Source organism: Aquarana catesbeiana, linkage group LG05 (assembly GCF_042186555.1).
Source record: "Aquarana catesbeiana isolate 2022-GZ linkage group LG05, ASM4218655v1, whole genome shotgun sequence".
NCBI classification, from domain to species: domain Eukaryota; kingdom Metazoa; phylum Chordata; class Amphibia; order Anura; family Ranidae; genus Aquarana; species Aquarana catesbeiana.
In genome coordinates, this window is record NC_133328.1 from 489150191 (window position 1) to 489168047 (window position 17857).

Genomic DNA, 17857 nt, shown 5'->3' on the forward strand with positions numbered 1-17857 from the left:
GGACACAATGAAAAGAAAGTTCGCCATGCCGAAACCCCCTGCCTAAATACCCGGATGTCCGATTGTTGAAGAAGGCACGGGTGGGACTGCAAAGCTCGGAGGCAAGCGTACAGGAGGCTTCGGCAAGCGCTCCTTAAAAGAGACTCTTTCTCTGAGTCTCGAGTCAATGAGGATGGCAAACGTGATCAACTTCTCCAGCTCAGTGGGTATATCTCGGGCTGCTATCTCATCCTTGGTGGAATCTGAGAGACCATGAGAAAAAGCAGCCATGAGGGCCTCATTGTTCCAAGCAACCTTTTAAAGGAGGCCACAAACTCAGGGTAACTGAAGACAACAGGTTTTTGTGTCTCCCATGGAGGGTTTGCTCAGGCCAAGGCTCTCTCAGAAAGCAAAGATATCATGAAACCTACTTTGCTTCTGTCCCTAGGAAATGCCTGGGGCAGCATCTCAAAGTATATCTCAACCTGGTTTAGAAACCCTCTGCATTGAACTAGATCTTCCTCAAATCGCTGGGTCCTCAAATCGCTGGGGAAGCGGAGCAGAACCAGACATACCTCTTATAGAGGTAATACTTGAGGCGGGTGCCTGCACAGAGACTAGCGCAGCAGCAGGGACGGCCTGCAACTCAGGTTGTACCGGAGCAGCCACAGTGGGAGATTCCAGGTGAGCCGCGCGACTCAGGAGCGTTTGTAACGCCATGGCAAACTGATCCATGCGGTGATCTTGCACATCCAATCTGGAAAAAATATTACCAACAAGTGGATTGACTGTATCTTCTGAATTCATGGCCTTCGCCTACTGTCAGAAACCATTAAATCAGATTGAGACAGAAGTGCAGTTAAATCACACTTGTTTAATAATAAAAGTAAATAGAACAAACATTGTCAAAACATAGCCAGAGTTCAGGAATGGATAGTCAGACAAGCCAAACCTCAGGGAGCCGGAGATGAGAATAGTAAAACAGCAAGCAGGATCTGGAGCCAGAAGGGATGTCAGCCAAGCAAGTCTTTTCACAGGTCATGGTCATACACCTGCTTGTGCAGAGTAGACCCAATTCATCTCGACATTTCCCCTTTTCTCCTTGCCATGCTCCCTGTCCCTTAATTATAGTATAGGTATCAGCCCCGGAGATCTAAGACCCTTATGTTATTTATATGGCCGCTGCCTGACTATTTCCCCATTTTTTTGGGACTATTATTACCACTGCCTGACCATTACCCCATCCTTTGGGACTACTATCACCTTAATTTTATCTTCTGGTACGCAGTCAACCTACATATGCGACCTAAATGCATAGCACCATGATATGTAATTGTTTCTTAATCTTTTAGACCACAGCTAGGACCTTTTTCTGTCAATGTTTTAGTGTCTAGATCTCATATTAGATTTTATTATATGGGCATTTTATCTCTTAGTTTCGTTTTAAATAAATAAAACATCCTTTTATTATATTTTTCATACTTTTTATAATTATTAATTGCTTATTGTAATTTTTTATTGTAATTTTTTTTATATTGTATTTTTATTATTCCAACTATCTATTTGATATATTTTTATTACAGTGTCATGGAAAATGTTGTTTTGAGGCTTCTATTGGTCAAGAGAGGAGCGGTGGCCGCCTAAGTGAGGCATTTCTGAATTTATTTAGTCCTCGCCGCCCAGGGCTGTCAGCTTCTACATCCCATTGGCAGCGTCTGCATCACATGGTGGATGTGGAGCCTACGGACTTACTGGGTCATGAGAATAGACCACTGGCCAGAACTTGCTCAATATGCTACTGAGCTGCTGGGCTGCCCTGCATCCAGCGTGCTTTCCGAATGGGCATTCTGTGCTGCTGGAGGTTTTGTTACTGATCATAGAATGCGTCTGTCCACTCGGTGGACCGTCTGACTTTTATCAAAATGAATCAGTCCTGGATTACCAGCAGCTATGAAGCCCTTGATGCCGATGTTGCCAATTAAGTGTTTTTGGGATGTGGAATCTGTGCAGGACTTCTAGGCTGCATAGTCTTGTGGGTGTTGATTTCATCTGGAAGAATGTTTTTGGTGTAGGTTTCATAGGCACAATTAACACCCAAAAACCTATTTTTCCACACCTGTTTGACAGGGACTGTATTTTTTTTAGACTTCAGCAGATGGTGCAAAGAAATTTGCCGGCTATAGTCTACAGCTGGTGGTGTGCTACTGGTAGATGTGCTGCAATGACCTGGGACACCCTGCGCTATACCATCATCCCTGTCAGTGGAGGCTGCTGAGAGGTCATGAGGTATAGCAGGGACAGACTGAGGAGAGTAAGGAAGAGGGACAGATTTGTGCTCCTTTTAAGTTGCTTTTAGGTGCCTTGTCAATCATGTGGTACCCAAATAGTTGGTGTTTTTGCCACACTTGATGCACTTGAGACAAAGCAATTAGAAACAGTGCAATCAGCTGCACATGTACTAAAAAAGGCCCAGACAGCTGAGCTGTGGGAAGTGGGCCAGGAGATAACAGTTCCACAATGTGATGGAATAGGGTGGCTGCTCTCTACTCTTCCATGATGGTTGCCTTGTTGGGGTTGTGCCTCAACCTCACTTTTCTCCTCTGCTCTATCCAGCACCCAAGTCGAGTCAGTGACCTCATCATCATCATCTCCTCAATTCTCATTACCACTGGAGACAATTTGGCAATACGCTGCGGCTGGGGGAACATGAATGCCAATTTGTGTATTAGTGTTCTCCCCTCGCTGTAGGCTCATGTTCCTGCCTTTCTCAACCTCAGAACCTCAGAGTTCAAATACCTCAGCTGACTCCTCCATGCCTGATGCTGGGGCTATGGCTGGAATAGCTGTGGACAAGGAGGCAGGTTTTGCCACTCTGGCAGCTGCAGGGGACTGCACACTAGTCTCTGCATGGGTGACAGAGGATGAGGAGGATAAGAATGGTTTATTAAGGCAGTCCACCACCTCTTCTGCATGCTGTGGCTGGATAGCATGGGCAAAATTACTAAACAGTGGAAATGATGCCCTGCCTGAGGACTCACAACGTCCACCTTTGCCTGTGGACTCATATGCTGCTGGCCCCCTTAGAGTGCCATGGGAACATCTGCCTCTCCTTTCTGTCTTCCCAGACATGATGAGGGGAGTGGGGGGGTGTTTATTAACAAAATGTAAAAAATATGTGTAAATGTGTACGTGGATGCACTTTAATCAATGGAAAGTGATGTTTGTGCACTTTAATTTGAGTATTCACGAAAGACAAACACACTCCATGGTTACTGCAATATATAATATTGCAGTAATGCACAGAACTATATGACATTAAACTTATAGAAACGCAATGAAATATAGGGAGTTAAACTTGCAATAATGCATAGCACTATATGGCGTTAAACTTGCAGTAAAGCAATGAAATATATAGCGTTAAACTTGCAGTAACGCACAGAACTATATGGCATTAAACTTGCAGTAATGCACAGAATTATATGACGTTAATGTTACAGTAACGCAATGAAATATATGGCGTTAAACTTACAGTAACGCGTTGAAATATATGGCGTTAAACTTGCAGTAACACACAGAACTATATGGCATTAAACTTGCAGTAACGCACAGAACTATATATCGCTAAACTTGCAGTAGTGCAATGAAATATATGGCGTTAAACTTGCATTAACACACAGAACTATATGGAGTTAAACTTGCAGTAATGCACAGAATTATATGACGTTAATGTTACAGTAACGCAATGAAATATATGGCGTTAAACTTACAGTAACACAATGAATCATACGGCGTTAAACTTGCAGTAATGCACAGAACTATATGGAGTTAAACTTGCAGTAACGCACAAAACTATATGGCGTTAAACTTGCAGTAACGCACAGAAAAAAAAAACGTGTTAAACGGTCACTACACTCACACTGACTGAGCTGTCCCCACATTGATAGTAATGTAAAGATGAATGGTCGTACTACACTCACTGAACTATCCCTACATTAACACTAATGTAAAGATGAATGGTCACACTACACTTATACTGAACTATCCCTAGATGCACACTATACTGATATTCTCTTGACAATAGAATCAGAATAGAAAACTATAGCACACTAACTGTCTAATAACACTGAACAAAGCCCTGTTCTATCTCTCTCCACCACGCTATAACACCATAAAAGGCCGCTATAGAAAGAATACTTTTATAGTGTGGGGCGGGATTAAGAGCAATGAACCATGATTTGATACAGTCATCATAACAGCATCCAATCATGGCTCTGACGGTGCTCTGTGCCCTGATTGGGTGAAGATTTCATTGCTTTAGCCAATCAGGGTTTTCAATGCACTGTGCTGCGGCACAGCCAATCAGGGCTGGTGTTGAGGACTGTAGAGTTTTACAATCCATTAATCCACAATGTGCACTCTTTTTTAGGATAGTACATTCCTACCTGACCCTAACCTTAATGAGCATGGCTGGTCTCTAGGTAAGCTCATGGTTGCTGACTCACAGTTGAGCTGAAGGACTGTAGAAATAACAATAAATACAGTACCTTTATGTACTGGCCAGAATATTATCAGTAATACAGTACATGTAGAAATCCAGTATGATCCTTTCTCTGAGCAGTGAAGGACATAACAGCACATACTTGCAGGCAACTCTTAATAGAGTCTAATGCTGCATACACACGAGCGGACTTTTCAACTGGACTGGTCGGACGAACTATCTGACAGACTTTTGACGGACTTCCAACAGACTTTCCGAATGAACGGACTTGCCTACATACGATCACACCAAAGTCCAATGGATTCGTACGTGATGACATACGACCGGGATAAAATAAGGAAGTTGATAGCCAGTAGCCAATAGCTGCCCTTGCGTCGGTTTTAGTCCGTCTGACTAGCGTGCAGACGAGCGGATTTTTCGACCGTACTCAAGTCCATCGGAAAGATTTGAAACATGTTTTATTTCTAGGTCCGTCAGACTTTTGGGAAAAAAAAGTCAGCTGGAGCCCACACACGATCAAATTATCCAACGGAGTCTGGTCCGCCGGACCAAGTCTGCCGGAATGTTCGCTCGTGTGTACGCGGCATAACAGTATCTGAGTCCCCTGTTGTGCAACAAGTGGTCCACCTTACCAAATGAATGCTTCATAGGCAGAAGGAAGCATGTCCCAAATGTGACGCTATTATGGAGGAGGCACTTATAACTAGGGATGGCCAAACAATTTTCGTTGTTCGGACGTTCGGTGATCATCCGAACAAACAGGTAGTTCGACCTTTTGTTCAGCCCCTGAACTGACCACAGTGCATTGAAGCGCTGAACAGTGCATTGCAAGCCCTGATTGGCTGAAGCAGTGAAAGCTTCAGCCAATCAGGACACAGAGCACTGTCAGAGTTATGTTTGGAAAATGGCTCATTTCCGCCTAACAGTATAAAAGTATTCTTTCAATGGCAGCCATTTTCAGTGTGATTTTGGCGTGGAGAGAAATAGAACAGGGCTCTGTTCAGTGCTATTAGTTAGTTAGTGTGCTATACTGTGCTATTTTGCTTCAATTGTCAGTGTAGAATATTAGTTTAGTGTCAGTCTAGGGATAGTGTGAGTGTACTGAGGAGGACCATCATACAGCTTTGCATAGTGTACAGCTAGAGTAGGGACAGCTCACATAGTTTCACTGTAGTGTAGTGAGACCGTGTCATTCATACATACATTAGTGTAGAGTAGGGACAGCTCATATCGTTTCAGTGTAGTGTAGTGAGACTGTGTCAGTAATCTTTTCATTAGTGTATAGCTAGAGTGGGGACTGTTCAGATAGCATCTGTGTAGTGATGGTTGAACACCGTCTATTTGATTGCGTTACTGCCAGTTTAACGCCATTTACTACTGTGTGCATTACTGCCAGTTTAACGCCATATAGTTTTGTGTGCATTACTGACAGTTTAATGCCATATAGTTCTCTGTGCATTACTACCAGTTTAACACCATATAGTTTTGTGCATTACTGACAGTTTAACATCATATAGTTCTGTGGGCGTTACTGCCAGTTTAACACCATATGGTTTTGTGCGTTACTGCCAGATTAACGCCATTTACTTCTGTGTGCGTTACTGCCAGTTTAACGCCATATAGTTCTGTATGCGTTACTGCCATTTTAATGCCATATAATTCTGTGTGCGTTACTGCCAGTTTAACGCCATATGGTTTTGTGCGTTACTGCCAGTTTAACACCATATAGTTCTGTGTGCATTACTGCCAGTTTAATGCCATATAGTTCTGTGCGTCACTGTACATTTGGTGCATTATATTGCAGTATATTATAGTGTATCGGTGGAGTATGTCTGTGTAGTGTGAGAACTCAAATTAAAGTGCACCAAACACCACTTTACATTGATTAAAGTGCATCTAAGTACAGATTTTCACTTCTTCTTTACATTTGCTTATAAGCAAAGCCCCTCCCTCCCAATAATGTCTGGGAGGACAACAAGTAGAGGCAGACATTCCCTTGGCACTGTAAGGGGGCCAGCAAGAAATTATGTCCACAGTCAAAGGTGGACGTGGTGGTCAGTCCTCAGGCGGGGCATCATTTCCTCTGTTTAGTGAGTTTGCCCATGCTATCCAGCCACAGCATGCAGAGGAGGTGGTGGACTAGCTTTCTAAACCTTCCTCGTCCTCCTCATTTTCTGTCATGCAAGCAGAGTGCAGTCCCCTGCAGTTGCCAGAGTGGATAAACCTGCCTCCTTGTCCATATCTATTCCTGCCATAGCCCCAACATCAGCCATTGAGGAGTCAGCTACTTGTTCCTTGATGATGTCCGGCCATTACTGGATTCAGATGTTGGTTCTGAGGTTGAGGAAGACAGGAACATGAGCCTAGAGAGAGGGAGGAAAACTGGTAGACAAATTAGCATTCATGTTCCCCAAGCCCTCAGTCTGGATGGGCTACATGACTGAAATACAGACCAACTGTAATATAGATACAGAGCAAGAAATTGGGATAAATCAGTTCATGACAAAGATGAAACATTTATTAAAGGAAAAATCCAATCTCCATTGGCACATTGAATTTTTACATAAATATGTCCGTGAAAATATCAGCCCGCTTGGCTTGAGAGTGCAAGTTTATCCCTCCTTTCAAAATACCACTCCTGAATTCAAATAGCCTGGGAGAATATTCTTACCAATTGCAGCATCGACCTAATGAAAGTGTTAATTATCCAGTACCAATCTGAACTAAATACTTTAGATCAAGATCAAGATTCTTATGCTGAAATCTAAAAATAAAAATTTAAAGAATCATACCCAATACTCCAAGCGGTGGCAGGAAATCAAAGATTATATTACAAGAATCACTAAGGACATTATTTATAAAAAACAGAACAAGCTTTCCAAAGACAGGCTGGCCTTCTCGGAAGGTTTCGCCTATCGTTGGCAACTTCCCACTCAAACTAGAGGTCCTAGACCCAATTATGGTACATCTAAAAATAACACGAATAATCAATTCACAACTGATGATGACACAGAATCTGATTCTTCTCTTTTTCCTTCACAGTCAGCACCAAGAAAAGGAAACTCTGCATTCCCTCACATTCACCAAGGAGCACGTAAGTGGGATTATGGTGGTGGGTCTTCTACACCTTCTGTCCCTGACACAGGACACTTCTCTCAATTATCACAATTCTGTACAGGGCGATTCTCAAATTAATGGTGCTGGTGGATACTCACATACCAAATATATGGGGGCTATTGCCCAACAAGCCATACACATGCTTAATTCGCAATCACAACCTCAGACCAAATCCCAAATTCCACCCAAATCTACTACAGCTGGTATAGCAATACCGACAGCCAACACCTGTGCTCCATCCTGTGTGACTACTCTAGCCAATTTACAATAACATTCTCACACTTCATTGCTGCAAATACCACCAGTGACACAGTTGCAAATGTTCACTAGGCAAAGCACGTTGGATTCACATGTATCCCAAATCACTCCTATACAATCAAATTTTCAGATTCCTCCAACTTCCCCCCTGCCGACATAAAGCCAGGCCTTGATGTAATAAATTTGACCCCTTATTCCTTTAGCCATGAGGAACTGGAAGTCCTAAAACTTGGTCTAAGCTTCTGTCCGTCAACCAAGATTGATAGATATGAAGCTATCAAAGACATTTACCTTTTCTCACGTAATTTAACGTATACATTTTTATTTGATGGGGATCACCTCTGCTCCCTACATGAGAAACATATATCTGAACAGGTCAAGCACTATACTATGGAGGACTTTCAAACCCTCCATGACCTTATGATATTACTAGATGAGAATGACCCCATTGAGGACACCATGGGTCAGACCATCTCTGATGGTCACACATGTGTCTTTACATCTTCTGTTAAATTCAAAACCAAATCTCAGCGATTCCCGGACCTTATGACCAACCCTAACATTTGGGTCTTTCTGATGGGCACAGTCAATGTTATTACACGCATGGATGTTACATCTGAACCGAACAATCTCACTCCCTCACAATTACAGGCTATCCTGCATTTATAGAACCATTCCAACCTTGTAATCAAGGCGGCAGGCAAAGGAGGGAACATTGTCCTCATGACCAGGGAATCCTATGAACAGATGGTTCTAAACATTTTATGCAACAAAGATTGGTACCAATGTACCAATGCTACTCATATTGCACAATTCAAAACTGAATTCCTAATTATCATTGGCTCTGCCCATCAGAGAGGCCTGATTGACCAAGATCTTTACAAGTACCTGAATGTACAGAATCCTAGGGAAGCTATAATTTATGCATTACCCAAAATACACGAACACCCATTTGTACCCCCAGGCAGACCCATAGTATTGGACATTGGCTCACTTACTGAGAATGCCAGCCATCTAGTGGATTCTATTCTCATGCCCCATGTTCTGGGACTACCGTCTTACACCAGAGACACACTTGACCTTCTGAAGACCATCAAGGGTATGGTTGTCCCTCCCAATGCCCTGCTCGTGACTTTGGATGTTGAGGCGTTGTACTCCAGTATTCCTCACGAGCAGGGCATCGGGATGATCCGTACCTTCCTACGCGAACAGGATCATAATCATTGGAACTATTGTGAGTTCTTTTTGGAATTGTTGCGATTCAATTTGACACAATTGTTTTAAATTCAAAGAGTCCCACTACCTACAGGTGCAAGGTGTGGCCATGGGAACATGCTGCGCACCGGCCTATGCCAACTTGTACCTGGGGGGTGGGAATGTGCCATCTTTTCTGAGGAATCCTTGCCAATATATACCAACCATGCGCTTTGCTGGCTGCGCTATATTGATGACATTTTCATCATGTGGACGGGTACTGTCACTCTTCTCAACACATTTGTTACCAATCTTAATCAGAACCAGAACCTGAAGACAATTGCTGTTGTTCTGATCCTATTAATACTACAGGCAGGCAGCTACAGTATTTACAGTTAGTGTACTGCATCCTCTGCACAGTGTGCACCTAAAGCTACCTGAAGACGATTGCTGGTGTTCTCATACTAATAAAACTACAGGCAGGCAGTTGATTCTGCTAGCTGCAGTATCAGTATATATATACATCCCAGCTTTGTGCAGCTACATCTCACTGCAGGCCATTAGTATGTCTGGAAGGCCAACAAGGAGAGGCAGACAGTCACAAGCCAATAAAAGAGGGCAAGCAGGCTCTGTGTCTAAAGGCAACAGTGCTGGTCGTGGAGGTGGTGCATCCTCATCAGCACGTGGCTATGGGACACGCTTGTCCTTTTTTTCGGCAGCTGGCCGTGTTGAGCCACAACATGCGGAAGACTTGGTAGAGTGGATGACCAATCCGTCCTCATCCTCCTCATCCTCTCTCACCCAGGCTCAGGGTTCTTTGTCTGACAAAGCAACTGCCAATGCGCCCTCTTCCTTCAGCTCAATGGCATCAGTCACTCCTTCCCTAGCCCCACCATGTCCTCCTGAGGAGTCCCCCAAACTGTTTGACCACAGTGTTGGGTACATGCTCCAGGAGGATGCCTAGGGTTTTGAAGGCTCCAACGATGGTACCCAGCTGTGGAAAGGCAGTAACGTGAGCCCAGAGAGAGGGGGTGCCCAAGCAGGACAGCAATCTGGCAATAATGTTTCCCCAGCTGCAGCATACTGCCAGCTTTGCTCCAGTGATGAGGAGGGAGGGGATGATGAGGTCACTGACTCCACGTGGGTGCCTGATAGGAGAGAGGAGGAGGAGGCACATCTCCAACGAGGCAGGATGCCCTCCAGGGGCCAGCCTAAGGGCAGCACACCAACTGCATCACACCACAGAGCTCTGCATGTGAGGGGCGCTGCTGTCTCTGTGCGTTATTCCAAAAGTTCTTTGGTGTGGGCCTTTTTTGAGACGAGTGCATTAGATCCCACCACTGCTATTGGCAACATTTGTCTCAAGCGTATCTCGCATGGCCAAAACATCACCTGCTGGAGCACCACATGCTTGACCAGACATATGTCGACTTGCCATGCAGTTCATAGGCAAGTGTACCTAAAAGACCCACACCAAAGAACAAAGCAGACCTCTCCTTGCTCCTCATCGGCTGGGATCTCCAACCCCACTATACCTTCAGTCCTCTCTGAAACCTGCACTGAGAGGAACGAAGGTGTAGAATTAGGTGTGTCACAGCCAAGTACTTGTGGGCAATCTGCTATTGGTACACCGACATCAGATTGTACCAGGCAAATTTCCCAGCCCCAGCTGCTGCACCGCCGAAAGAAGTTCCCTCCCAGCCATCCACATGCCCAGCGGTTGAATGCTAGCTTGGCTAAATTGCTAGCACTTCAACTGCTGCCTTTTCAGTTGGTAGACTTTGCCCCCTTCCGTGAGTTTGTGGAATGTGTGTTTTCTCAGTGGCAGGTTCCCAAACGCCACTTTTTCTCATGGAAGGCGATTCTGGCTCTCTACCAGCATGTGGAAGGCAATGTCTTGGCCTCGCTGGACAGGGCGGTCAGCAGTAAGGTGCATATTACCGCTGACTCATGGTCCAGCAGACAGGGACGTTACCTATCTTACACTGCGCACTGGGTGACTCTTCTGGCCGCTGGTAAGGATGCAGGACAGGGTGCAGTAGTGTTGGAGGTTGTTCTGCCACCATGCCTCCAAATTTCTACTAGTGGTGATTCTGCCACACCTCTCTCCTCCACTCCCTCCTCTTCTTCTTCCTCCATGGCCTCTTCCTGTGCTGATTTGTCCTCAGAACCAGCTGTGCTCCGTAGGCATTGAAGGGGCTACGCAAGCACGCAGGCAAAAAGATGCCATTCGGTGCTTGAGCTGGTGTGCTTGGGAGACAGGAGCCACACTGGGGCAGAGATTCTGTCAGCTCTGCAGGGGCAGGTTCAGAGGTGGTTGACGCTACACCAGCTTAAGGCACGTATGGTGGTTTGTGACAATGGCTCCAACCTCCTCTCCACACTCCAACAGGGACAACTGACCCATGTGCCCTGTTTGGCTCACGTTCTTAACTTGGTAGTGCAGCGATTCTTGGGCAGGTACCTGAGCTTACAGGGTGTCCTGAGGCAGGCCAGGAAAGTCTGTGTGCATTTCCGCAGGTCATATAATAACAGTGCTCGACTGGCTAACCTCCAAAAGGAATTTAACCTGCCCAAGAACCGCCTAATCTGTGACATGCCCACCAGGTGGAACTCAGCGTTGGCCATGCTGCAGCGGCTGCACATGCAGCAGAGGGCAATCAATGAGTACCTATGCGACTATGGCACCAGGACAGGGTCAGGGGAGCTTGTTTTTTTTTTCCCCACGCCAGTGGGCCATGATCAGGGATGCATGCACTGTCCTGTCACCATTTGAGGAAGCCACGAGGATGGTGAGCAGTGACAGTGCATGCATCAGTGACACTGTCCCTCTTGTCCACCTGTTGGAGCACAAGCTGCATGGAATAATCGACAGGGCACTTGAGGCAGAACAGAGGGAGAAGGAGGAGGACTTCCTTACCTCTAAAGGCCCCCTTTATCCAGACAGTGTTCCTGTGTGCCCACCGATCACACAGGAAGAGGAGGAGGAGGAGAAGGAGGAGGACTGTGTCAGCATGGAGGTGGAGCCTGTCACTCAGCATCAGCAGCAGTCTTCAAGGGAACATTTACAGTCTGAAGAAACCCATGAACTTGTACGTGGCTGGGAGGAGGTGGCTGCAGATCATGTTGTCCTTAGTGACCCAGAGGACTCTGGACTGAATGCCTCAGCAAACCTATGCTGCATGGCCTCCCTGATCCTGCAAAGCCTGCAGAAGGATCCTCGTATTCGTGGTATCAAGGGGAGGGATAATTACTGGGTGGCAACCCTCCTTGATCCACGTTACAAGGGTAAGGTTGTGGACCTTATCTTGCCATTGCAGAGGGAGCAGAGGATGAAACATCTTCGGGAGGCCTTGCAGAAAGGTTTGTGCAATGCATTTCCAGAACTTGGGAGGTTACAATTTTCTGGTCCTCCTGGACAACGTGTTGCTGAGGCTTCGGTCAGTCACAGAAGGAGCGGTGGAGAAGGTGGCCGTCTGACCGATGCGTTCAGACAATTTTTTTAGTCCGCAGCCCCAAGGTTAAGGTTCCAGCAACCATCGCCAGCGTCTGATTCACATGGTGCAGGATTACCTAGGGGCAAGATTAGACTAAGACACCTTTCCCACTGAAAATCCTCTGGGTTACTGAGTCTTGAGGATGGATTACTGGCCAGAGCTTGCACAGTATGCAATTGAGCTACTGGCCTGTCCAGTATCCAGCGTTCTTTCGGAACGCACATTCAGTGCTGCTGGAGGCTTTGTAACCGATCACAGGGTGCAAATCGGTCGATCAGCTAACCTTCATAAAAATGAATCAGTCTTGGATCAACAGCTACCAAGCACCTGATGCTGATGTAACCGATTGATTTTTTTTATGTGAGATCCCTTCAAGACTGCCTATGCTGATGCTGAGTGACTATCCTGTTATGCTGAGTCACAATCCTCTTCCTCCTCAATTTTCATGCTGATAGCTTGTAAGAACATTTTTGGTTCTAGGCACCGCCACCAGTGCCCAAGGCCCAATTTTCAGCCCCTGTTTAACTGGTTTAATTACAATTTTTGACGCAATACTTTGCAGCATGGCTCATTCCTGTGCTCCAACTATAGTATCTGTGAGGGGTTGCAGTGTTGTGGCACCAGCACCAGTGTCCAAGGCCCAATTTTTCAGCCCCTGTTTAACAGGGGTGTATAATTACAATTTTTGATGCAATACTTTGCAGCAGGGCTCATTCCTGCACTCCAACTAGAGTATCTGTGAGGGGTTGCAGTGTTGTGGCACAAGCACCAGTGCCCAAGGCCCAATTTTTCAGCCCGTTTAACAGGGGCATGTAATTGCAATTTTTGATGCAATACTTGGCAGCAGGGCTCATTCCTGCGCTCCAACTAGAGTATCTGTGAGGGGTTGCAGTGCTGTGGTACCAGCACCAGTGCCCAAGGCCCAAATTTTCAGCCCCCGTTCAACAGTGGCGTATAATTACAATTTTTTATGCAATACTTTGGAGCAGGGTTCATTCCTGCGCTCCAACTATAGCATCTGTGAGGGGTTGCAGTGTTGTGGCATCAGTGCCTAAGGCCCAATTTTTATGCCCCTGTTCAACAGGTGCATGTAATTACAATGCTTGATATAATATTTCACAGCAGGGTCCTTTCCAGCACCCACCAAGAGTAACTGTGAGGACTTACAGTGTTGTGGCACCAGCACAACCACCACCACCAAAGGCCCAATTTTTCTACCACTGTTCAACAATGGCATGTAATTACAATTCTTGATCTAATATTTCACAGCACGGCCTGTTCCTGTGCCCACCAAGAGTAACTGTGAGGGCTTACAGTGTTGTGGCAACACCAACACCTAAGGCCCTAATTTCTGCAGAGTATATAGGGCAGGCCCCTACTTTCAAACATCCAACTTACAAACGACTCCTACTTGCAAACGGAAGGAGACAACAGGAAGTGAGATTAAATCTACCACTAGGAAGGGAAATTCTCTGCTGTAAGAGTTAATATGGGGAAAACATGTCTCCTCTCCACTGATGCTTTATCACCAATCCTTGTTTCACTAAAAACCCCAAATTTTCAAAAAACATTTGTCATTGGGACAGAAAGTGAGGTGAAATCTTCTGAAGTGCACAGACAGCAAAACAAATGTTACAGGGGTGATAACCCTTCCCTATGTTTTCCAAAAAGCTTAAAAATAGATTTTTTGGCTGGAGCTACACTTTAAAAATGTACCAGTTCAAAATTACAAACAGATTCTACTTCACAACAAACCTACAGTCCCTGTCTTGTTTGCACCGCCTGTATACTGCTGTTCAGAGTATATTGGGCCTGGGGGCCCCACGTGTTTCCTTTTTTTAATTTGGGTGCAGGGTTCCCCTTAATATCCATACAAGACCCAAAGGGCCTGGTAATGCACTGGGGGGGTACCTTTGCCGATTGTCTCTCTGATTTTCAACCATATTGCCGGGACCCGACATTACATTAAAGCCGCAAGCAGTTATAAATGACTTTTATTCCTTTAAAAATGTCATTTTGTGCAGGGACTGTTCTAAGCACGGGAAACATGCGCCACTTTACAGGCATACTATAGACACCCCCTAGGTACGATATTTAAAGGAATATTTCACTTCTTTTTTCACTTTAAGCATCATTAAAATCACTGCTCCCGAAAAAACGTCTGTTTTTAAAACTTTTTTTGTATTGATACATGTCCCCTAGGGCAGGACCCGGGTCCCCAAACCCTTTTAATAACTTGCATATTAGCCTTTAAAATTAGCACTTTTGATTTAGAACGTTCGAGTCCCATAGACTTTAATGGGGTTCAAAGTTTGCGCGAACTTTCGGTCCGTTCGCAGGTTCTGGTGCGAACTGAACCGGGGGGTGTTCAGCTCATCCCTACTCGCTAATGGTGAGATATTTACTCCTGCCTTTCATGCAAACTGAGAAGCACAGGGCATTGTATATTTGATGTCTTGCAAATGTAATGCCTTTTATATTAAAAAAACTACCCGACAATTTCGTTCTAGGATTAATGACCATATCTATTACTCTAATGCCGTGTACACACGACTGGACTTTTCGACAGCAAAGGTCCGACGGAACGAATCCGCCAGACTATTCGATCGTGTATGGGCTTCATCGGACCTTTGCTGTCGAAAAATCAGACGGACTTTAGAAATAAACAGGCTTCCTAATGACGTAATTACCATTGCGAAACGCGTAGAGGCTGCTGGGAATTCACACGCGACGCTACTACGTCATCTCCTGTCGGACGAAAGCGAGGTTTGAGCCTCAAATCGGAAGATGAGCAGGGACGAGGCTTTCTCCGCACGCCGGTGAACGAGATAGACGGCGACCCCTTTCATTCATTCATTTAAACTGCTGGATAAGCTTGGTGCCGGCCCATGGGCACCGGTAACATGTGAGTTTTATAGCCTTTTTTTGTTGCATGATTTTAAAATAAATGGTTTAAGCATATTGTGCTATGAACGCTGTTTGTTTTTCATGAGGACGGATTTACTTGCTACACAGCACTGGGGACAGCACAAAGTGGATTGGTTATCCCTTAATGAACTGAGGGCCTGTATGTATTAGTATCTGGTGAGTGGCCAATTTTTATGAGGTGGTGGTTTTGGCACTGGAAGTCACTATAATCATAAAAGAGAAATTAAAGCACAACAACAGCACAACTGTAGTGGAAAACCCATCCAGGGACCCACGTTTTTATTGGCACACCAGAACAAGTGAACTATAACTGGACTGTAATTATTTCAACTTTTTATTTATTTTTTATGTATAGATTGGTAGTTTTGAGTGGTGATACTAAGTGATAATGAACAATCTTTGATGTATATGTAGATGATTGATTTAGATAAGTGGTGGTTTTGATATTACATTATTGGAGGTAGAGCAGTCAACACCAGGTATTATACGGACTTTAGAAATAGAACATGTTTCAAATCTTTTGAGTCCGGTCGAAAAATCCATTTGTCTGTATGCTAATCCGATGGACGAGCAACGATGCAAGGGCAGCTATTGGCTACTGGCTATGAACTTCCTTATTCTAGTCCAGTCGTACGTTATCATGTTCGAATCAGTCGGACTTTGGTGTGATTGTGTGTAGACAAGTCCGTTGCATCGGAACTCCATCAGAACGCCATTGAAGGTCCGTCAAAAAGTCCTTCGGAGTTCAGTCCGTCGAAAGTCTGCTCGTGTGTACACGGCATTAGAATGGTCACTGCAGTCAGCAGACACCTTGACCTATACCACAAATTTGATGCGTCTCTGGTTTCTTTCATCACCTTGTCTGTAGTTCCCAAAGACCCACGAGGTGGGGATTGGGTCAAACGTATTCTCCGCAAAGAGACAATTTCAATAGAGCGTTTAAATGCAATTCATGCCCCTGGGATCAACGAGTCACAGACTTACAAACCCTTTTTTTGAACCAGGGTATTGTTATTTATGGGATGTGTTTATTAGCCCATCCACCCTATATAATTATTATGTCTTTCAGGTCTGGGTAGATCCATCTGTCCATTCTTTAGGCCCCCCCTCCTCCCCTTCCTTTTTTTCAAACATCTGTCAGATATTACTATTGGATGCAGTGTAATCTACATATATATTAATATTTAATCTCTGCAATTCTGACTGCATTCAGGAGACCTATTTTAGTATCTTCTGCTTAGCCATCAGTTGTTTCTATTATGTTGAATACCAACAACATTTATGCCTGTATTTTGTATATTCATGTATTTATTTGCTACGGTTAGCTATTTACTGTGATTATCATGAGCTGTGTATTTGTTTCCTGGTCTGACCTCTGTCCTTTCATCTCATTGGCCGAGAGGCGACTTCTGCAGTGCTATGTGGCCGCCCAGCGTCACGTCCACATATGATGTTGTGCGGCGTGACGCATCAAGGATCAGCTGGAGATATCCCTTCCTCCTGGTCTTTGACAGTCCAGTGATTTTTGTTTTAATATATATACAGTTTTTTTGACACACTTACTACTATATTATGCACGCCCCCATAGCATCTTGATTTGATGCTTCTTAGTCCATTTTAGAGGTGACAGGTTGGTGGCCGCCCTGGGTACAAATATTACAGCTCAGGTTTATGATATGTGATTGATATTTTAATACAATATGTTATACTTACACATATTCTTTTCTCTTCCATCTATTTGATAGCTACTAGATATGCTCCTGAAGAAGCGCTACACAGCGTGCACCATGTAGAGCAAAGTAAAATACTTTTTACATCACCACACCACTTACCTGCTTTTGAACCATATCTGTGGACATTTATACCATAAGGAACAAGGAATGACCTCCATTTCATCCCTTTGCCTTTGTGTTTATCTGTCTGGTTCTATGCAGTAGTGGTATTTTGCATGTTTTGTATGGTTTTGTCAATGTGGATTTTTTAGAATATGTAGTGACTTTTTGATGTGAATCATTGTAATAAAATATATTTTTTACTAACTATTGTTGACTGTGCCTGAAAAGCCCAAGCCCCAATTCTCTTTTAATATGTTCCCTAAGGCGCAGCGCATTGCCAAGTTGTCTCCAGTGGTAATGATGAAGATGGAGGAGATGGAGATAATGATGATAATGATTAGGTCACTGATGCGACTTGGGTGCCAGATAGAGCAGAGCAGGAAACTGAAGGTGAGACGGCACAACCCCAAGGAGGCTGACATCAAGAAAGAGTAGAGAGCAGCCCCCTTATTCCATCACAGTCTGCAGCTGTTATCCCCCGGCCCACTCCTCAAAGCTCAGCTGTCTGGGCCTTTTTCAGCACATTTGTAGCAGATTGCACTGTTGATATC